This window comes from Chiloscyllium plagiosum, unplaced genomic scaffold (assembly GCF_037043375.1).
Source record: "Chiloscyllium plagiosum isolate Xiang-an unplaced genomic scaffold, Cpla_swu_hap1 HiC_scaffold_40, whole genome shotgun sequence".
NCBI lineage: Eukaryota > Metazoa > Chordata > Chondrichthyes > Orectolobiformes > Hemiscylliidae > Chiloscyllium > Chiloscyllium plagiosum.
Window position 1 is genome coordinate 57,289,322 of NW_028270178.1, and position 22,921 is coordinate 57,312,242.

General features: G+C 45.9%; 1 long non-coding RNA gene across 2 annotated transcripts in view; it reads right to left on the reverse strand.

The window, feature by feature from the left end:
• Nucleotides 1-1,998: 1,998 nt before the first annotated feature.
• Nucleotides 1,999-22,921, reverse strand: part of LOC148138550 (uncharacterized) — a 42,435-nt gene continuing 21,512 nt past the window's right edge. The window contains exon 5 of one of the 2 annotated variants that reach the window (XR_015753923.1): nucleotides 1,999-2,760. This is a non-coding gene — a long non-coding RNA (uncharacterized LOC148138550). Of the gene's footprint in view, nucleotides 2,761-22,424; nucleotides 22,535-22,921 lie in introns of those variants that run through there. The other variant, XR_015753924.1, reaches the window with a different exon arrangement.

Genomic DNA, 22,921 nt, shown 5'->3' on the forward strand with positions numbered 1-22,921 from the left:
TCCCCATGGTAGACTACTGCAAAAAATACGGAGGGTGAGTTGGAGGTTTGGATTAGGAATTGGCTGGCTGGAGGGTGAGTTGGAGGTTTGGATTAGGAATTGGCTGGCTGGAAGAAGACAGAGGGTAGTAGTTGATGATAAAGGTTCATCTTGGAGTGCCGTTACTAGCAGTGTTCCGCAAGGATCTGTTTTGGGACCATTGCTGTTGGTCATTTTTATAAATGACGTGGAGGAGGGGCTAGAAGGTTGGCTGAGCAAGTTTGCGGATGATACGAAAGTCGGAGGAGTTGTTGACAGTGAGGAAGGATGTGGCAGGTTACAGCGGGATATAGATAAGCTGCAGAACTGGGCAGAAATGTGGCAAATGGAGTTCAATGTAGCTAAGTGTGAGGTGATTCACTTTGGTAAGAGTAAAAAAAGATGGGGTACTGGGCTAATGGTCGGATACTTGGTAGTGTGGATGAGCAGAGGGATCTTGGTGTCCATGTACACAGATCTTTGAAAGTTGCCACCCAGGTAAATAGTGCGGTGAAGGCTTTTATTGGTAGAGGAATTGAGTTCCGGAGTGCTGAGGTCATGTTGCAGTTGTATAAGACTCTGGTGCGGCCGCACCTGGAGTATTGTGTGCAGTTTTGGTCGCCATACTATAGGAAGGATGTGGAGGCACTGGAACGGGAGCAGAGCAGGTTTACCAGAATGTTGCCTGGTATGGTAGGAAGATCGTATGAGGAAAGGCTGAGGCACTTGGGGTTGTTTTCATTGGAGAAAAGAAGGTTTAGGGGTGACTTGATAGAGGTGTACAAGATGATTAGGGGTTTAGATAGGGTTGACCATGAGAACCTTTTTCCACGTATGGAGTCAGCTATTACGAGGGGGCATAGCTTTAAATTAAGGGGTGGTAGGTATAGGACAGATGTTAGGGGTAGGTTCTTTACTCAGCGAGTCGTGAGTTCATGGAATGCCCTGCCAGTAGCAGTGGTGAACTCTCCCTCTTTATGGGCATTTAAGTGGGCATTGGATAGGCATATGGAGGATAGTGGGCTAGTGTAGGTTAGGTGGGCTTGGATCGGCGCAACATCGAGGGCCAAAGGACCTCCACTGCGCTGTATTCTTCTATGTTCTATAAATTGGAATTATAGCACTACTGCTTCACAGCACCAGGTACAAGGTTGGAGTCCAGCCTTGGTCAACAGCCTGTGTGGAGTTTGCACATTCCCCTATGATTCTGTGGGCCCCCTCCAGATGCTCTGGTTTCCTCCCACAGTTCAAATATTTGTGGGTTGGGTGGATCAGTTGTGCTAAATTGCCCACAATGTCTAGGATTGTGCAGACTCGGTGGATCAGCCATGGGAAATGCAATGTTACAGGGATGGAGTGCTCCAAGTGGGATGCTCTTTGGATAGTTGGTGGGGTTTGATGGGCCAATGCTCTCCTGCCACACTGTTGGGATTCTATTCTATGATTGAGGAGAAAGCAGGGTGTCCTTGAAAAAGGAGCATCTGGTATGTATCAATGCTCTCGATGCCTTTAGGTAGAGGTGGGCATCGCAGGGGATACAGTGCTTTATCTCCATTGCTGTCGCCTCACCCCAACTCTACTTTGATTTGGTCCCTTCCCACTCTGTCTTTTGTAATGGTTTGCTTTGCCTGTAATGGGCTTTGTTTGTAAATATTCAATTGGTTACACGGGTGGTTTACTGCAGGTGATTATATATTAACAAAACCCAAAATGGCATAATGATGAACGTGAGAAGTTTGCTCAGCTGTGGGAGAACACTTCTGGGTAGGAGAAATGGGGGGGAAAAGAACACTTCACAGCTCACAGAAGGAGAACAGAAAAACAGTTAAATCAAACCAAAGGATCAGACAGGGAGGGAATATTTCCCTGGAGTTTGAGTAACTGGAAAGTGATGGTGTCCGGGAATAGACAGGATTTTGTTTTACAGGGCGTTTGAAATTTTAAAAAACTGTTATATTCAGATAGTTTCATTTTTTTTCTTTTAGTTTTATTTATTGTGGAATAAATAGCTACAATACTTTAAAACCAAAAATTCACAAACCAGGTGTTAAAGACAAATGTTAAATAAAATCCATCAAACCGTCCCTCACTGAAAACTGATGTGGAGGTGCAATCGCCTGGAGAATCTCTGCCCACTTCTTCCTACCCGGGCTCCATGGCTATATACATACCTGGGAGATAGCAGCAGGAGGCCATTCGGCCTTTCAATCCTGCTCCACCATTCAATGGGAAACAGCTGACCATCCAGCTCAGTCTCCTGTTCCTGCTGTGTTCCAATCCCCTTTCATGACTTTACCTCAAAGAACTATATCTAAGTCCTCCTTTGGCTTCACTGCCTTTTGTTCCAGTGGCGTTGCTGTGTTACTGTGTGGGTGTAGGCAGGGGTAATGTGATGGTGCTGCCTACTGGAGGATGCACTCAGCGTCCCTCATCATCCTGCAGTAACATCAACCGGGATTCAGCAACTAGAGATAGAAACCATTTCCAGGATATGGGCATCACTGGCTCAGCCAGCATTTATACCCCATCTCTAGTTACCCTTGAGAAGATGGTAGTGAGCTGCTGTCTTGTACCATTTACAGTGCATTTGGTGCAGATAGACTGACAATGCTGGGAGGGAGAGTGTTGCAGAATTTTGGCCGAGTGATTCTCTATCTTTGGTTCTTCAAATTCTGGTTAACTTTATCACGATCGGCAAATGATGTTGAGATTTCAGTCTGCAAACCATCAGCATCTAGCACCCTGTATAAAGAAATATGCACAGATTAGAAATTCAGAGCAGACAATTCTAGTTTCTCTGGAATATCTTTTTCCCCTTTCTTCCCCCAAAGCTGAAACCCTCCAGCCCACTTACTTTCTCCCATCATTCTGACTCTGCTACCCCCTAATGTACACCCTCCCCATTCTCATGGAGTTGTTGATAAATAGGTCTATGCCACCACTTCACGTCCCTGGTTAGACTCTGCACCCTTTCTGGGTCCACTTCCTTTCCCTCAGTTGCTGCAAGTCAGTAATGTAATAGCAGAATGAAACCAAAGGAAACAGACAGGGAGGTGGCAGATCCTGGACAGAAGAGGAACCTTCAGTCTTGGAGAATGGGTCAGATCCTTCTTTGTTTCTTATTGGTCGATTCCAGTGTTATGACGAGTTGGGGATGGACCTTGGTCGCATGTGGGTGTGGTGACACTTTGACCCTCCAACAAATCAATACTACAAGCAAATACGTTCCTACTCCAGACAATCAAAGTGTGAAATACTTTCCACTAGTTACCCCAAAGCACATGCTCCAAAACCCATCCGCATTCTGTACTTGTGCAGTGCCAGGTTTCCCCACAGATGTGTGGTCCCTGCCTCGGAATTTGGGAGTTGCAGTCCTCATGCAGGCACTGGAGCCCTGTCTCTGGAACATGAATGAAAAGTGTGGGATAGGGAGGTTAATAAGGGGCAGCAGGTTTTAAGCAGAGGTGGCTCAGTGGCTAGCACTGCTGCCTCACAGCGTCAGGGACCTTAGGCGACTGTGTGGAGTTTATTCATTCTCCCCATGTTTGCATGGTTTCGTGCAGTTCTCCAGTTTCCTCACACAGTCCAAAGATGTGCAGGTTAGGTGGATTGCCCATGCTAAATTGCTGACAGTGTCCATTCATGTGCCGGTTCGACAATTAGCCATGGGAAATGCAATGTTACAGGGAATGAGTGGGTCTGAATGGGATGTTCATCATAGGGTTGGTGTGGACTCGATGGATGAATACTCTGTTCCTGCACTATAGGGACTCTATTCTATTCTCATGAGGAAGAATGTACTTGTCTCGATGTGTTGTGAATCTGTGGAATTCTTGATAGAAAATGCGGTGGATGCGAGGACAATGAGCCAATGTAATGAAGAGATACAGATGTTGAATTTGCAATGAGATGAAGGGCGAGAGAGAGCAGGTGGGAACATCCAGCTGAGACAGATGTGAGCTCAATCATCACCATATTAAATAGTGGGGCTGGTTCTCCTGTGCCCTGTGCTCACCTTCTTACGGTAATAACTGGAATGCTGAATCCAAAACTCACCACATTCACCAAAGGAGATTTTCGGAAAATGACAGATAGTCAGGTGGATTAGCATTCCAAGCTTAGATAGTGAGGAAGTATGTAGGAGATAATGATTTTGCAATTTTAAACTGAGGGGAGACAGTGATTTATGGTTTTAGATTGCGTCGTACATTCGCAGCGTCCAGTGTACGCTGTTGTGAATATCTACCCTGTACTTTTTTTACAAAGCCAAGGTCACTGACAATGAAAACCAAAACACCCAGATAACATCGTCTCACCTCGTAATCTCATAAAAGACTTCTGATAAGTCTGGCTGAACTTAGAACACAGATGGAAAGCTGGAAGATTAGATCCACTCCCAAGTGGTTAAACAAAAGGAGACTACAATAGGATGAGGCAGGAGTTGGCTAACGTAGACTGGAAACAAAGACTTTATGGTGGGAAAGTTGATGGACAGTGGGGGAATATCAAAGCAACTTTTTGAAGTGCTCAGCAAAAGTATATATCAGGGAAAAGGAAGGACTGTAGGAAAAGGAATAATCTGCCATGGGTGGCTTAGGAAATAAGAGAGTCTATCAAACTGAAATAGAATGCATACAAATTGCGAAAGACCAAGGAGATTAGAAAAACTTTAAAGATGAACAGAAAGCTAGATGGGATTGGGGGAGAAAAGTGATGAGTAGCTATCCCCAGGGCCAGAATAGCAGTTTACACTGCTGGAGGGAAACCTATTGTGTTGGGAACATATGGCCTCTGTAATTGTTGAAGCACTTCACTGTTACCATAGAGATAATCCTGATCAAGTTAAAAATCACAGCACACTCCAAAAGCTTGTACTTCCAAATAAACCTGTTGGACTATAACCTGGTGTTGTGTGGTTTTTAACTTTGTCCAACCCACCACCGGCTCCTCCACATCAGAATCCTGATAGAGAGCCCCATTGAAACTGAAGCACCTGTCAGGCACTTGAGGCAGCCAAAGGGGCGTGGGGGGAGGGGTGTGTGGTTTAACCACAAAGTGCTGAACTGAACTAGACTTTCAAACTGCCGTTGCCATGGAGATAATACTGAGAGACAGTTTCTTTTCAAAGTCCCAAACCACAAAGGTATAAGAATGGGAGCGGCACATCGGACAGGCGGGGAGTTACCTGATGCTGCCTGGAGGTGTTCTGCATGTACACTATCCAGGGAACTGCCATGTCTCATCAATAAAGACTCAAAGAAGAGCTCTCAGAGTTCTGTGCCTAGCTATTCCTATCCAGCAGGGTTCAGGAATATGAGGACACAGCAGTCAGTCTTCACAGTGGAGGATACGAAGACCATGCCAGTAATTGATAAGGAGACTGAGGAAGGTGAGGACCTAGAAACAACAGTTATCATGAAAGAGTTAGAGCTGGGCAAGCTAATGGAGCTAAAGGTAGACAAGTCTCATTGCCCTGATGGAATACATCCCAAGATACCAACAGAGTTAGGGGGAGAAATAGCAAATCCTACAGCAGAGACAGGCCCTTTGGCCCTTTGGCCCAAACTGGCCCATGCCGATCAGAATGTCCATCCATGCTAACCCCATTACCATGCACTTGGCTCATCTGATTCTGAAACTTTCCTATCCATGTATTTGTCCAAATGCCCTTTTTTTGTTGTTAACAGACCCGCCTCAACCACTTCCACTGGCAGCTCATTCCATATACATACCACCCTCTGTGTAGAACAGTTGCCCCTCAGGTTCCCTTTTAGTCTTTCTCCTCTAACCTTAAACTGATACCCTCCAGTCCTTAGTTCCCTGGGAAAAAGACTGAGTGCGTTCATATTACCCAGACCTCTCATGATCTTATTAACTTCTTTAATATATTCCCCCTCGGTTTCCTCTGCGATAAACAAAAAAGTCCTCGCTTGTCTAACCTCTCCCTATAACTCAGACCCCTGAGACCTGGCATCATCCTTGTAAATTTCTTCTGCACCTTTCCAGTTGAATAACTGAAACCTACACTGCATCCATCACATTTCCCGTGTTTCCCAACGGCACTGGAACCGACGTGACAACACCAATGGATTACAATCCATGATCGACAATTCACTCCGTTACAACAATTACATTTTCACAGCTTCTTCTATGATGCAGGAATCCTTTTGTCTTTCTGGTTTCATGGTAAATTGCCCTCATACAAAACCAATCTGGGGCTTAACTGTTCCTGGGAAATGTGCCATGACTTTTTAAACTTTCAAAAACCAAATGAAATCTCTCTCCACAGTCCCCACGCTAACATGGACTTCGCTGTCTCAGTACTATTTCCAGCCACACTGACATTTGAAATATTCGTCTCTGGACAGAATGCACACCTTTCCTTCCAGATGAAAAGGCCAATGATCAGCACGGATCCTGTAACTATCAAAACTGAACATGAAATTCAATGTGAATTTCTCAACTGCAAATCCCCCCTTTCAGTACTCTGCAACAGAGAAAACAAAGTGCTAGAGATCCTCAGCAGGTCTGGCAGCACCTGAAATGGTGACAGATGCAGGAAACATCGGAGCCTTGAAGAAGTGTTTGGATGATTTCACCAGGCACGTGCGCTTGATGACCGGTATGGAGAAGATGGGGGCATTGTGTTCAACAGTTTTAGACCAGAGATTCTGAACCCATTTTATTCCGTGTTTCTCTGAGATTCCCTCTTTTCAGAAGCAGGCAGGAGTGGGAAGCAGTGGAGAATGAAAATGATGTGTGACCTTCCTAGTGAGAGGATTCAAGTACAGGAGCAGGGATCCCTTTCTGGAAGGGCCTTGGTGAGACCACACCTGGAGTACTGTGTGTACCTTTGTTCCCCTTTCCCAAGGGGAGCTAGCCTGGTTATTGAGAGAGAGTAAAGGAGGGTCACCAGCCTGAGTCCTGGGATGTGTAGATAGTTAAGGGCTGCAGATGCTGGAAGTCAGTTTATACAATGTGGATCTGGAGAGGTGCAGCAGGTCAGGCAGCATCAGAGGGGCAGGAAAGTTGATGTTTTGGGTCAGGACAGTTTATCAGTCCGGATAAATAGTCCTGACCCGAAACATCAACTTTCCAGCCCCATCGTATCCATGCTGGTCATCAAGCGCCTATTTATTCTAGTCCCACGTTCTGGCACTCCGTGTAACATCTTGGTGTGATCATCTAAACACTTCTTCAAGGCTGCAATGTTTCCTGCATCTGTCACCATTTCAGATGCTGACAGACTTGCTGAGGATGTCCAGCAATTTATGTTCTTATTGCAGATTTCCACCATTTTGCTGAAGCACATAGAGTCATAGACATGTATTCAGCTCCATATTTTGTTGACTCACATTTCTGAGATGGCAGGACTGATGGCTGAAGAGGGACTCAATCCTCGTTTAATCGTCCTTTTCTTTGGCTTTCTGAGCTGCTGACTACATCACTAATATTCTACCTCCCATTCCCTGACCCGAATCTGACCCATCTAAGCCGACACTTGATTTCCCAACCCCCTGCCAGATTAGGTAAAACCTCACCAATGGAACTGCAAAAGCCCCCATCAGATTTGTCTCAGCTCTGCCCAGTGGTAACCGGTCAGGCTGGTATAGGTCCCACCCAGAAACGGTCCCAGTGCCTGAAGAATCTAAACCTTTCTCTGGTACACCATTTCCCCAGCCACACATCCAGCTGATCTACCCTCTTATTCCTGCTCTCACTAGCACATGGCACTGGGAGTAAGTCTGACATTATTACGTTTCAGGAGCTACATTTTAATGCATCTCTGCTCTCCCTATATCTAGCTTTCAGGCCCTCATCCCTCTGTTTAGCGATGTTGTTGGTATCTGTGTGTTCCACCACCATGGGCTGTTTAACCTCCAGCTCCAGAAAGTCCTGCAGCCGCTCCATGATATTGCGGATCCTAGCTTTATGGAGGTAACATACCATCCTGGATTCATGTCTGTGGTCACAGCAGTGCCCGCCCTAACCCTGAGCGTTGAATCTCCTGTCACTATAGCCATGTTTCCTCTCTTTCCTCCCACTCTGTGCAGCGTAGCTCTCTGTGGTGGCATGACCCTAGCTGGTGCTGATTTCCCGAGAAGCTACCCCACCCATTCCCGCCCTTACAGAATCCCAAGCGGGATACAGTATCTGTATGAGAAGGGGATGACCACTGGGGACCCCTGCACCCCCTTACTGAGCCTTTTCCTTGATCTGATGGTCACCCATTCCCTTTCTGCCTGTGTAGCCCTCACCTGCAGTGTGACTAACTCACTAAACATGCTGTCCATAACATTCTCAGATGCTCCACAGTGAGTCCACTCTCAGCTCCAGGTCTGAAAAGCAGGTTCCCAGTAACTGCAGATGGACACACTTGCAGCACACATAGCCATCAGGCACACAGGAAGCGTCCCTTATTTCCCACATTGTACAAGAGGACCACACCACGGGTCTGAGGTCCCCTATCACAACATCTCTCTACATTCATCTCGTTACTCCCATTAAGAAAATTTAAACGAGTGAGCAACCTTCCTTCACTTCAAACATGTACATTATAATAAAAAAAATCTTAACTTCAGCAGATATGTCATACTTTAAAAACTTAAATACTCAGCAGGTATTATTGAGAAATTGGCTGTTCCCATTGGGACCACGTGAATTACTGAATGGCCTGAACTAAACTTGAGTTTCAGCTTCACCTTCTCCCAGTCTCACCTCAGTCTGTTTACACCCAACTCCAAAACACTCTCATTGAGCCAAGCAGCCCTCACAGTACAGCCTTGTCATTTTCAATGTCTGCTCATACCTACACTGCCCTCGGCCTCCTGTACTGTTCTAATGCATCTCAATGGGAGCTCAGGAACAGCATCTCATCTTTCAGTTCAGCCCTTTGTAACCCCAGAGTCAACATGGACTTCAGCAGTTTCTGGATGAACAGACAGTTGTCAGAATCTGGAACGTTCCACCTGAAATGGTGTTGGAGTTTGAGTCCACAAGGAAATTCAATGAGAAGCTTGCAGGGAATTGGAAGTCGGGAGTTTACAGGTTAACATCATGAAGTGGGTGACTGGGACTAAATCTGGCATTTGGATAAATCTATGCTCTCTCTCAGGCCAATACCTCCTTCCACAGCTGCAGGGCCAAGAATTGAACACATACCCAAAGGGTGCTCTGACCATGAACTTGAACATCTTTCTGCTTTTTGCTTGACAAAACTATTGGTGATATTTTCCCAGACTGAACAAACCTTTCTCATTCCACAGTTAAATGCCAATGATATTCAGATCCGCTGACTGTAAAAACTTGTTTTTGAGATCCCAGTCTCAATTATTCTCAATTAATATCCTAGAAAATGAATTCGCAAAACAAAGCTCACAATCAGTGCAAGGTGAATAGTGAAGGCGAACACTTCTCTTGGAATGTGTTTGATGTGTAAACACTCCTCTTGAAATCACCCCGCCCCCCTCCCCAAAAGAGGACATGTGCATGCGCCTTGCTGTACCTTGCCCCAAATAAAGGTGGCGGCCATAACCCAGGACCGCTCACTGCCTGAGGCCCACAGCTGTTTTCCCTTTGCTGCAAATGTGGGACCAGGATTTTCTAATTCAGATTAACGACCTGCACAGAGTGTAACTAAACCCTCCCAGTCTACACTGATACATCTCATCCGGTTTCTGCTGCCACTCTCCCTTTTCCACCTCCTGCAAACACCAAGGGTCATCACGGGTTCTGTGACCCTTCAGCAGAACCGAAGACAGCTGGGAAAAGTAGAATCCCTATAGCGTGGAAACGGGCTCTTCGGCCCAACAATTCCACACCCACCCTCTGAAGTTCATCCCACCCAGATCCATTCCCCTCCCTATTACTCTCCATTTCCCCGGACTAATGCACATCCCTGAACACTACGGGAAATTTAGCTGGGCCAATTCTCCTAACCTGCACATCTTTGGACTACAGGAGATAGGGGTTAAAGAGTAAATAATAGGTGGGGACAGAGTGCAAAGAGAGACAGGAACATTTGGAAAGACCAAGGAGTGAATAACAATCTGGTGGGAGGGTGGAAAACTGTTAGTGGAGGAGACAGGAACTTGGTAGCATCTCAGTGGTGGTGGTGGAAATGGTGACTGATCAGTTACATTGTGGCTGCAAAAAGGTCACGGAGCTTCAAGTTGCCTGTCACTTTAACACACAAGACTGTTCCCTGTCCAACATCTGTCTCATGCTTACTGCAGTGTTCCAGTGAAGCTTGATACAATCTGGCAGAACACTCCAGAACATACCAAATGGTCTCCTATTTCAAGGACTGCAATTTCCCCTCCCATGTGGTCAACAATGCCCTCCAGTGCATCTCCTCCCCTTCCTACACCACTGCCCTTGAACCCCACCCTTCCAACCCCAACAAGGATGGGATCCCCCCACTCCTCACCTTCCACCCAGATACAACACATCATCCTCTGCCATTTCCACCACCTACAATCAGACCCCACCAGAGATATGTTTCCCTCCCCTCCCCTTTCAGCATTCCACAGAGACCATTCCCTCTGTGACTTCCTCGTTAGGTCCAAGCTCCCCACCAACCCATCCTCCACTCCCAGCACCTTCGCTTGCCACTGCATGTGGTGTAAAACCTGTGCCCACACCTCCCCCTCACCTCCATCCAAGGCACCAAAGGATCCTCCCACATCCAGCAGAGAATTCCCTGCCCACCCAAACACCTCAACTATTGTGTCCTTTGCTCTCAACGTGGTCTCCTCTTCACTGGGGAGTCAGGACGCCAACTTGTGGAATATTTCAGGGAATATTTCTGGGACACATGCACCAACCAACCCCACCGCCCTGTGGCCGACCACTTCAGCTACATCCCCTCCGCCGCCACGCTGCCAAGGACATGCAAGTCCTGGGTGTCCTCCACCCCCAAATCCAAGCCACCCCACGCCTGGAGGAAGAACACCTCATCTTCCACCTTGGAACCTTTCAACCACACGGCATCAAGGTTTCCTCATCTCCTCTCCCCCACCTTATCACAGATTCAACCCTCCAACTCGGCACTGGCCTCTTGAACTGTCCCACCTGTCCACCTTCCTTCCCAATTATCCATTCCACCCTCTCACCACTACCCCATCTACATCTACCTAGTCTCTTCGTAGCTCCCTTACCCCCCAACCCCAAACATCCCTCCCTATTTATCTCTCAGCCCTCTTCCCCCACCTCCCACATTTCTAATGAAGTGCTTACATGCCCAATATGTCAATTCTCCTGCTCCTTGGATGCTGCCTGACCTGCTGTGCTTTTCCAGCACCACAGGCTGGAAGAACAACACCTCATCTCCCAGTCGGGGACCCTACAATCCTCTGGCTTCAACATCAAATTCAATAATTTTAGCTCCTGAACTCTCCCATGTCCTAGTGTCTTTGCCCCTTACCCCACACACCAGGCCTTGTTATTACATAGTGGCTAACCATAGGTAGTGTGTAATGCCAGGCTAACAGTCCCCATAAACAGCTATTCACCCTCCCCCTCAGATCGTTATCCACTCTTTTTGTCCAATTGCTCTTATCTCTTTCTTTGGACTCTATTCCCCCCCTATCATTTACTCCTTAACCCCTACCTTCTGCATAAAAAACAACATTTTTTCTCAGTAGCATCAGTTCCTGAGGATGTGTCACCGAATCCAAAATGCGAACCGATTTCACTTCACAGATGCTGCCAGATCTGTTGAGCTTTTCCAGTACTTTCAGTTGTTATGTGTGATTTACAGCATCCACAGTTCTTTCAATTTACCCGGAGTATCTAATTCAGCTCTAGCAGACTGAAACAGTGTTTATCAACCTTCCCAGTCCACACCACCTCCATCTCTCTCCCAGTCTCTGCTGTCTCTCCCACTCCCTTCACACTCACTGAGTCCTCCCTCACAGTGACACTGCGCCTGCAAAGCTGATGGTCATGTGTTGGCCTGCTGGACACACCCCTCATTTATTCCCATTGGCTGGAGGATCACGCCAAATCTCCTATTGGTCTGAAGCTGTGTCAATCAGCCAGGCCCCATTGTGACCTGAGTGGTGGGATCCTCCCAGGTGCATCAGAGGCTGAGGGGTGACCTCACAGAGGTTTATAAAATCATGAGGGGCATGGGTAGGATAAATAGACAAGGTCGTTTCCCTGGGGTGGGGGAGTCCAGAATGAGAGGGCATAGGTTTAAGATGAGAGGGGAAGAATTTACAATGGATCAGAGGGGCATTTTTTTTTTCCCACCGAGGTTGGTGCGTGTATGGAATCTTCTGTCGGGAAGTGGAGGATGTTGGTACAATTATACCATTTGACATCTGGATGGGTATATGAATAGGAAGGGTGTATGTGCCAAGTGTTGGCAAATGGGACTTAGATTAGGTTGGGATATCTGGTCAGCATGGACCAGTTTAACCAAAGGGTGTATTTTCATGCTGTACATCTCTATGGCTCTGCCCTGTGATAAGCTTCATCATTCACAGTGAATGAGGCAGTATCACAGAGCACAGGGGCTGGGAGCTATTCAGCCCATTGGGGCTGTACTCTCTCCCTCTGGAGATAGTGCCAGTCAGTTCCAACTCACCTCCCATTTGGACATAGCCTTCCAAATCCTTCCTTGAAAAGTTAAATTTCAAATTTGTTTTAACAATAGCTACTGAATCTGCATTCAGCTGTCTTTCAAACTGTTCCAGATGCTCAGAACTTAGTGAGTAAAATAATCTTCACATTTTTAACCTGCATTATTTGCCAGTTACCTGAAAGTAGTTACTAAAAATCGTGACGTTAAAAATTTCTCACTCTGTCTCTCTATAAATGAAATATCCTGGAAACAAATCAACTCCTGGTCGAAATCACTGCTTATCCTTCTCAGCTCCAAGGAGAATTGTCTGACCTTCTGCTAACTCTCCATAAAAGAGAAACCCATCTTAATTTTATTTATTAGTGTCGTAGAGATGTACAACACAGAAACAGACCCTTCAGTCCAAATTGTCCATGCCGACCAGATATCCTAAATTAATCTCGTCCCATATGCCAGCACTTGGCCCATAACCTTCTAAACATTTCCCAATCACATATCCAATGAGATGCATTTTAAATGTTGTAACTATACCAGCCTCCACACTTTCTCTGGCAGCTTATTCCATACACATATCACGTTCAGCTTGAAACTTTGCCCCTAATATCCCTTTTCAATCTTTTCCCTCACGCCTGTGCTTTCTAGTTTTGGACTCACCTAAACAGGAATAAGACCCTGGCTGTTTACCCTATCCATGCCCCTCACGATTTTATCAACCTCTATGGTCACCCCTCAGCATCCGATTCTCCAGTGAAAACAGCCTCAGTCTATTCAGCCTCTCCCTATAGCTCAATCACTCAACCCTGGAAACATCTTTGCACATCTTTTCTGAATCCTTTCAAGTTTCACAATATCATTCCGATAGTGGGGAGACCAGGACTGAAAGCAGAATTCCAGAAGTGACTGAATCAATGTCCTGTACAGCCGCAAAATGACGTCACAACTCCTGTACTCAATGTACTGACTGATAAAGGCAAGAATACGAAACACCTTCTTCACTACCCTGCCTATCTATGATTCCACTTTCAAGGAACTATGAACCTGCACTCCAAGATCTCTTAGTTCAGCAACACTGCCCAGGACCTTCCCATTAAGTGTAGAAGTCCGGCCCTGATTTGCTTTTCCAAAATGCAGAACCTCACATTTATCAAAATTAAACTTCATCTGCCACTCCTCAGCCCATTTGATCGGAGTCTCATTGTACTCTCAGGTAACTTTTCTGTCCACTGCACCTCACATTTTGGTGTCTACTGTAAACCTACTAACCATAGCTCCTATATTCACATGGAAATCATTGATATAAATGACAAAAAGCAGTGGACCCAGCACCCAGCCTGACAGCATTTTGCTCACCACAGGCTTCCAGTCCTAAAAGCACCCTCCACCAAGACACTGACTGCTCAGCAAGGTTAGAGCTCATGGAATACAGGGAGAACTAGCCAATTGGGATCCAGAACTCGCTCAAAGGCAGAAGACAGAGGGTAGTGGTGGAGGGTTGATTTTCAGACTGGAGGCCGGTGACCAGTGGAGTGCCACAAGGGTCAGTGCTGGATCCACTACTTTTTGTCATTTATATGAATGACTTGGATGTGAACATAGCAGGCATAGTTAGTGAGATGACACCAAAGTTGGAGGTGTAGTGGACAGTGAAAACAATTACCTCAGAGTACAACGGGATCTTGATCAGATGAGTGAATGTGCTGAGGAGTGGCATTTGGGGAAATCAAATCTTAGCAGGACTTATACACTTAATGGTAAGGTCCTGAGGAGTGTTACTGAACAAAGAGACCTTGGAGTGCGGGTTCATAGCTCCTTGAAAGTGTAGCCACAGGTAGATAGGATAGTGAAGGCGGCATATGGTTAGAACATTAAGTACAGGAGTTGGGAGGTCATGTTGTGGCTGTACAGGGCATTGGTGAGGCCACTATTGGAATATTGCGTACAAATCTGGTCTCCTTCCTATCGGAAGGATGTTGTGAAACTTGAAAGGGTTCAGAAAAGATTTACAAGAAAGTTACCAGGATTGGAGGATTTGAGCTCAGCTGAGGGTTGAATAGATTTTGAATAGACTGGGGCTATTTTCCCTGGAGCGTCGGAAGCTGAGAGGTGAGCTTATAGAGGTAAATAAAATGAGGGGCATGGATAGGATAAATAGACAAAGTCTCTTCCCTGGGGTGGTGGATCCCAGCACTAGAGGGCATAGGTTTAGGGTGAGAGGGGAAAGACTTTAAAGAGACTTGTGGGGCAACGTTTTCACAGAGGGTGGTATGTGTATGGAATGAGCTGCCAGAGGAAGTGGTGGAGGTTGGACGAATGCAACATTTATAAGGCATCTTATTGGGTATATGAATAGGAAGGATATGGGCCGGGTGCAGGCAGGTGGGACTACATTGCGTTGGGATATCTGGTCAGCATGTACTGGTTGGACCGAAGGGTCTCTGCTTCTGTGTTGTACATCTATGACTCTTTGATCTTCCAAACAATTTTGTATCCAAATAGCTAGTTCCGCCTGTATTCTATGGTGTTGAACTTGCTAACCAGCCTGTTATGTGGAACCTTGTGTCTTTCTCAAGTCCAAGTTAATGACTTCCATGCACAAAGCCATGCTGACTCTCCCTAATCTTTTCTTGCCTTTCCAATGACATGTAAATTCTGTCCCTGAGAATCCCTTCCAACAACTTGCCTGCCACTGACTTCAGGCTCACCGGTCTATAGTTCCCTGTCTTTTCCTTACTACCTTTCTCAAATAATGATTTGGAGATGCCAGTGTTGGACTGGGGTGTACAAAGTTAGAAATCACACAACACCAGGTTATAGTCCAAACGGTTTAATTGGAAGCACACTTCCAAATAAACCTGTTTGACTATAACCTGGTGTGTGATTTTTAACTTTCTCAAATAATGGCACCCATCTTCCAGCACCTTGTCTGTGGCAATTGATGATACAAATATCTCAGCGAGGGGCCCAGCAATCACTTCCCTGGCTTCCCACAAAGTTCTGGGATACACCTGCTCAGATTCCTGGGATTTATCCACCTTTCTGCTTTTTAAGACATCCAGTAGCTCCTCCACTGTAATATGAACAATTGCCAAATTATCACTATTTATTTCTCCAAACTCTCTAGCTTCCATATAATTTTTCAGTAAAAACTGATGTGAAATACTTACAGAATCTCTCCCACCGCCTGCGGTTCCATAGACAGCCTTACTGATTTTTGAGGGTTGCTATTCTCTGCCTGGTTACTCTTTTGTCCAGCCATCCCTTTCCCTGGAAATAACCTCCCGCAAACAAATTTTGCAAGTTCTTACCTTGTGCCATCGAAATTGTCCAATTTAGAAGGCTACCTATTAGATCTGGTCTATTATTTTCTGTAACTATTTTAAAGCTAGTAGAATTATCAGAGAATCCAGACAGCGTGGAAGCGGGCCATTCAGCCCATCACATCCACACTGAACATCAGAGCCTTCTACCCTACCCCTATAACGTTGCAATTCCAATCAGCAATCCACCTGGCCAGCACATCCCTGAACACTATGGGCAATTCAGCCTGGATAACCCACCCATCCTACACATCTTTGGACTGTGGGAGGAAACCAGAGCAACCAGACGAAACCCAAGCAGACAACCACAACAAGGTGATCATCCCTTTCTTATTTCCCAATTCTATCCAAGTAACTTAACTGGAAATACTCCCAATATCCTCCCTGAGCACAACCATAAAGGTATCCCTAATCCAAAACGCCATTCTGCCTCCTCTCGTCCCCCTTTCTATCCTTCCTATTGCACCCTAGAACATTAAGCTGCCAGTCCTATCCATCACTGAGCCACGTTTCTGTAATATCCATGATATCCCAGTCCCATGTTCAAAACCATATCCTCAGCTCATTTGCCTTCCCTGACGGGCCTTTTGCACTGAAATAAATGCAGTGAAACTGCTCTGTCCCACCTCGTTCTGTGCCTTGCCCTTGCCTGCCTTGACTGTCTAACTTCTCAACTGTACCAGCCTCAGACATACCTCTTCTCTCACTATCTCTTTAGGTTTACCCCCCACTCCCTCACTGGTTTAATGCCTCCTGAGTAGCACTAGCAAATCTCCCTGCCTGGATATTAGACACCTTCCAATTCAGGTACAATCCATCCTTCTTATGCACGTCAATTCTACCCCAGCAGAGATTCCAATGATCCAAACATGGCAATCCTTCTCCCCTGCACCAGATCCTTAGCCACACATTCATCTGCTCTATCCTGCTGTTTCTACTCTCACTAGCATGCGGCACAAAGAGTAATCCAGATATTACTACCCACGAAGACCTACTTTTTATCCTCCAGGATAATTTGCTATATTCTCTCGTCAGAACCTCATCCTTTCCTCTTCCGATGTCATTGGTACTAATGTATAATGAGCTCCCACTGATCATACTCCCTTTTGAGAATACTCTGCTCCCTCTCCGAGACATCCTTGTCCCTGGCACCAGGGAGGTACCACCCATTCTGATGTCTCACTGTCAGCTGCAGAAACGGCAGTCTGTGCCCTATACCAGAGAATCCCCTATCACCATCGATCACCAGGAACCTCATATACCTCACATTACATTGGAGCCAGTCTCTGTACCAGTACCTTGCTTGTCAGTGCGATATGCCCCTGAGAGGGTGACCTCCGACGCTTTCCGAAACAGTGTACTTGTTTGAGATCAATCAGCCGGGCCCCATTGTGAGGTAAGTGGTGGGATCCTCTCTCTCTCTGCCCTGTGATGAGGTTCATCCTTCACAGTGAATGGGGTAGTATCACAGAGCACAGGGGCTGGGGGCTATTCAGCCCATTGGGACTGTACTCTCTCCGTCTGGAGATGCTGCAAATCTATCCCAACTCCCCTCTCACTTGCCCAAAGCCCACTAAGTCTTTCCTTAAAAGGTAAAATTATAAATCTGTTTGAGAACACCTGCTGAATCTGTGTCCAGCTGCCGTTCAGCCTATTCCAGGTGCGCAGAACTTACTGAGTGAAATAATGTTCCCATTTTCACTCTGCATTATTTGCCAGTTACCTGAAAGTAGTTACGAAAAATTGTGATCGTGCTAACAATTCCTCTCTCTCTGCAAATTAATTGTTTGGAAACAAATCTGCACCTGGTCCAAATCACTGCTTAACCGTCTCAGCTCCAAGGACAATTATCTGTGCTTCTGCTCGCTCTCCACAAAAGAGGAACGCATCTTAATTTATTAGTGTCATAGAGATGGACAGCACAGAAACAGACCTTCGGTCCAATTCGTTCATGCCGACTCGGGATCCTAAACTACTGGAGTCCCATTTGCCAGCTATTGGGCCCTATCCCTCAAAACCCATCCCATTCACGGATGCCTTTCAAATGTTGTAATGGCATCAGTCTCCACTACTTCATCTGGCAGCTCATTCCACACACACACCACACTCAGCTTGAAAACGTTGCCCCTTCGATCCCTTTTAAATCTTTGCCCTCTCAACTTAAGCCCATGTGCTCTTGTTTTGGACCCACCTCACCTGGGGGGGAAAAGACCCTGGCTGTTCACCGTATCCATGCCTCTCATGATTTATAAATCTCCATAAAGTCACCTCTGTCTTTGACTCTTCAGGGTAAATAGCCCCAGTCTCTCCCTGTAGCCCAAATCCTTCAACCCTGGCAATGTTTTTGCAAATCTTGTCTGACTCCTTTCAAATTTCATAACATCCTTCCCAGAACAGGGATATTCGAACTGAAAGCAGAATTCCTGAAATGGCTTAATCAATGTCCTGTGAAGCCACAATATGACTTCCCAGCTTCCGTATTCAATGCATTGACTAATAAATATAAGCATACCATACACCACCTTCACTAGTCTGCCTACCTGCGACTCTACTTTCAAGGAACAATGAACCTGAACTCCAAGATCTCTTTGTTCAGCAACACTCCCCAGGACTTTACCATTAAGTGCATAAGTCCTGTCCTGATTTGCCTTTCCAAAATACAACAGCTCACATATATCTAAATTGAACTCAGTCTGCCATTTTTCGTTCCAATGGCCCATCTGGACTAACTTTCTACACTGCCCACTACCCCTTCAATTTTGGTGCCTTCTGACCATATCTCATATATTCACATCCAAGTCATTTATTGAAGGCCCCAATATCCATTGCTGCAGCACACTGCTGCTCACAGGCCTCCAGTCCACAAAACAACCCTACATCACCACTCTCTGTCTCCTACCTTCAAGCCAGTTTTGTATCCAAATGGCTTGTTCTCCCAGCATTCTATGTTATCTAACCTTGCTAACCAGTCTGCTTTGTGGAACCTTGTTCAATTCCCATGGAGACAACGTTCACAGGCTGCCATCATCAATCATCTTTGTCACATCTTCAAGGAAAAAAAATACTCAAGTTAGTGAGACACGATTTTGCACAAACAAAGCCACTTTAACTCTCCCTAATCATTTCCAAATACACGTATATCCTGTCCCTCAGAATCCCTTCCAACAACCTTGCCTGCCACTGACTTCAGGCTCACTGTTCTCTTGTTCCATGGCCTCTCCTTACCACCTTTTAAAAAATAATGGCACCTCACCTGTCGCTATCAATGATACAAATATCTCAGGAGAGGCCCAACAATCTTAAAGGAGGACAGAGGGGGTTAGGGAGGATATTCCAGAGGTTTGTGTCCTTGGCAGCTCCAATCGTTGAGTGATGTAGGTGGGGGATAGCTGTCAACGGAGACAATTAATGGTTAATCGTGGGTAGTGTGTAATGGCAGGCAATGTGATAACAATGTGTGTGAGTTAAGGGTTGGAGGGATGGGGTTCAAGGGCAGTGGTGTCGGAAGTGGAGGAGATACACTGGAGGGCATTGGGGTTGACCACATGAGAGGGGAAATTGCAGTCCTTGAAATATGGTCCATTTGGTATGTTCTGTAGTGTTCTGCCAGCTTCACTAGAACACTGCACCTAAGCATGAGACAGATGTTGGCCAGGGAACACGCTCGTGTGTTAAAGTGGCAGGCAACCGGGAGCTCAGGGTCTTTTTTGGCCTGAGAGGGAGCATAGATTGATCCAAATTGCACTTCATTTCTTTGTAGGAACTGTCAGATTTAGTCCCAATCACCCACTTCATAATGTTAACCTGTAAACTCCTTATGGACTCAAATCCTAGCACCTTTTCAGGTGGAATGTTCCAGATTCTGATAACTCTGTTCATTGAGAAAAATGATCCCTTTTAAATCTTTTCCCTCTCATCTTAAGCCTGTGTCCTCTAGTTCTGAACCCACAGAACCCGGGAAAAAGTCCCTGACCGCTCACCTTATCCAGGTCCATCATGATTTTATAAACATTTATAAGGTCACCTCTCAATCTCTAACTCTCCAGGAAAAATAGTCCCAGCCTATTCAGCATTTTCCAATAGCTCAACCCGTCCAACCCTGGCAAAGTCCTTGCAAACCTTTTCTGAAACCTTTGAAGTTTCACAACATCATTCCTAGAACAGGGAGATTGGAACTGAAAACAGAATCCCAGAAGAGCATTAATCAATGTCCTGTACAACCACAATATGACGTCACAACAGCTGCATTCAATGCATTGACCAATAACGGGGAGTGTACCAAACACTGCATTCACGACCCCGCCTACCTGTGACTCGACTTTCAAGGAACTATGAACCTGGACTCCAAGGTCTCTTTATTCAGCAACACTCCCCAGGACTTTACCATTAAGTGTACAGGTCCTGCCCTGACTTGCCTTTCCGAAATCCAACAGCTCACATTTGTCTAAATTGAACTCCATCTGCCATTCCTTGCGCCATTGACCCATCTGATCAAGATCCTGTTGTATTCTGAACTAACCTTCTTCACTGTCCGCTACACCTCCAATTTTGGTGCCTTCTGTAAACCTACTGACCATACCTTACACATTCACATCCAAGTCAATTATTTAAGGACCCAATATCGATCCTTGTAGCACACTGCTGCCCACAGGCCTCCAGTCCGCAAAGCAACCCTCCATCACCACCCTCTGTCTCCTACCTTCAAGTCAGTTTTGTATCCAAATGGCTTGCTCTCCCTGCATTCCATGTTATCTAACCCTGCTAACCAGTCTGCTTTGTGGAACCTTGTTGAATGTCCACATAAACAACATTCACCGCCTGGCTTCATCAATTTTCTTTGTCACTTCAAAACATTCAGTTAAGCTAGTGAGACACAATTATGCATGTACAAAGCCACATTGACTCTCCCTAATCATTCCTTACCTTTCCTAATAGATGGATATCTTGTCCCTCAGAATCCCTTCCAACAACTTGCCTGCCACTGACTTCAGGCTCACTGTTCTCTTGTTCCATGGCCTCTCCTTACCACCTTTTTAAAATAATGGCACCTCACCTGTCGCTACCAACGATACAAATATCTCAGGAGAGGCCCAACAATCACTTCTAGATTTCCAGAAAGTTCTGGGATACACCTGATCAGGTCCCAGGACATTATCAACCTTGATGCCATTTAAGACACCCAGTACCACCTCCTCTGTAACATGGACACTTTTCAAGGTATCTCTGTTTATTTCTCCAAACTCTCGAGTTTCTATATCCTTCTCCAGTAAAAAATGATATGAAATATTTGCATATCTTTCCCATTCCCTGTGGTTTCATAGACAGCCTTGTTGATCTTTAAGGGGTCCTATTCTCTGGTCCAGTTAAACTTTTGTCTGTGATATATTTGTTTAATCTCTTTGGATTCTACTTAAACCATTGCCTGAAGCTATTTCATGTCTTCTTTTTGCTCTCCTGATTTCCCTCAAGTATAAAAGTGTGATCCTGTGCTCCCAATTCCTCTGCCTCTGCAATATCTGCTCCCAGGAGGAGCAATTCCACCCCAGGACATCCCAGAAAGGCCTCCTACTTCAAGGACCACAATTTCCCTCTCACTTGATCAACAATGCCCTCCAATGCATACCCTCCACTTCCCACACCTCCACCTTTATCCCACCACTTCAACCACAATAAGATTATAACCTTGCAGTCTTCACCTTCCACCCCACTAATCTCCAGATACAGTGCATTAACCTCTGTTATTTCTGCTACCTAAAGTCGGATCCCACCACCATAGACATATTTCCCTCTCCACCCCTATCTGCGTTGCACGGAGACCATTCCCTCGGCAACACCCTTGTTAGGCCCACACCCTCCCACCAACCCACGCTCCACACCCTTGACCCTCCCTTGCCGCCACGGGATATGTAAAACATGCGGCCACACCTCCCGCTGACCTCTGTCCAAAGGATCTTTTCACATCAGGCAGAGATTTCTCCGCACATCCCAAAACCTCATCTACTCCATCTGGACACTATGGGAAATTTAACATGGTTCATCCAACTAACCTACACATCTTTGGACTGTGGGAGCAAACTGGAACACCCGAAGGAAACCCTCACAGACACTGGGGAGAACGTGCCAACTCCAACACAGAGTCGCCAGAGGCTGGAATCAAACCCAGGTCCCTGGTGCTGAGGAAGCAGCGCTAACCACTGAGCCACAATACTGTGGGATCTTTGGTGCTGATGGGCTGCCCCACTGATACCTCGGTCACTCACCCTGCCTCATTTCCTAAGAGGCAGCGATGACGGAGTGAAATTATCGCTAGACAATTAATCCAGAGATCCAGATAACGTTCTGGAGACCTGGGTTTGAACTCCATCACAGCAGATTTTGGAACGTGAATTCAATAAATATCTGGAAAATTAATTTTGTGACGACAATGAATCCATTGTCAATTGTTGGGAAATCCCATCTGGTTCACTCATGATCTTTAGGAAAGGAAAATGCCATCCTTACCTGGTCTGATCTGCATGCGACTCCAGTCCTATAGCAACGTGGTTGATTCTTAACTGCCCTCTGGTTAAACGAAGCAATAAATGCTGGCCGAGCCAGTGACAGCCTCATCCTGTGAATGAACAAAGAAAACAGGTCAGGTTTTGTTCCTTCTCTAGTAGGTACATCCTACAAACTGAATCTGAAACGTTCTCGTACACACTGAACAAATACCTTTCCATCCAAACCCTTAACACTATAGCACTCCAAGCCTATGTTGGTAAAGTTAAAACCCCTTATCATTGCATCCATATTATTCTTACAGATAACTGAGGTCTCCTGGTAAAATTGTGTCTCAATTCCCCGCCGACTATTGGGAAAGAGTCTATAATACAATCCCAGTCAGACGGTCATCCCTTTCTTATTTCTCAGTACCACCCAAGTAACTTGCCTGGATGTACTCCCAGGAATATCCTCCCGAAGCCCAGCTGTAATGTTATCCCTAATCAAAGACGCCACT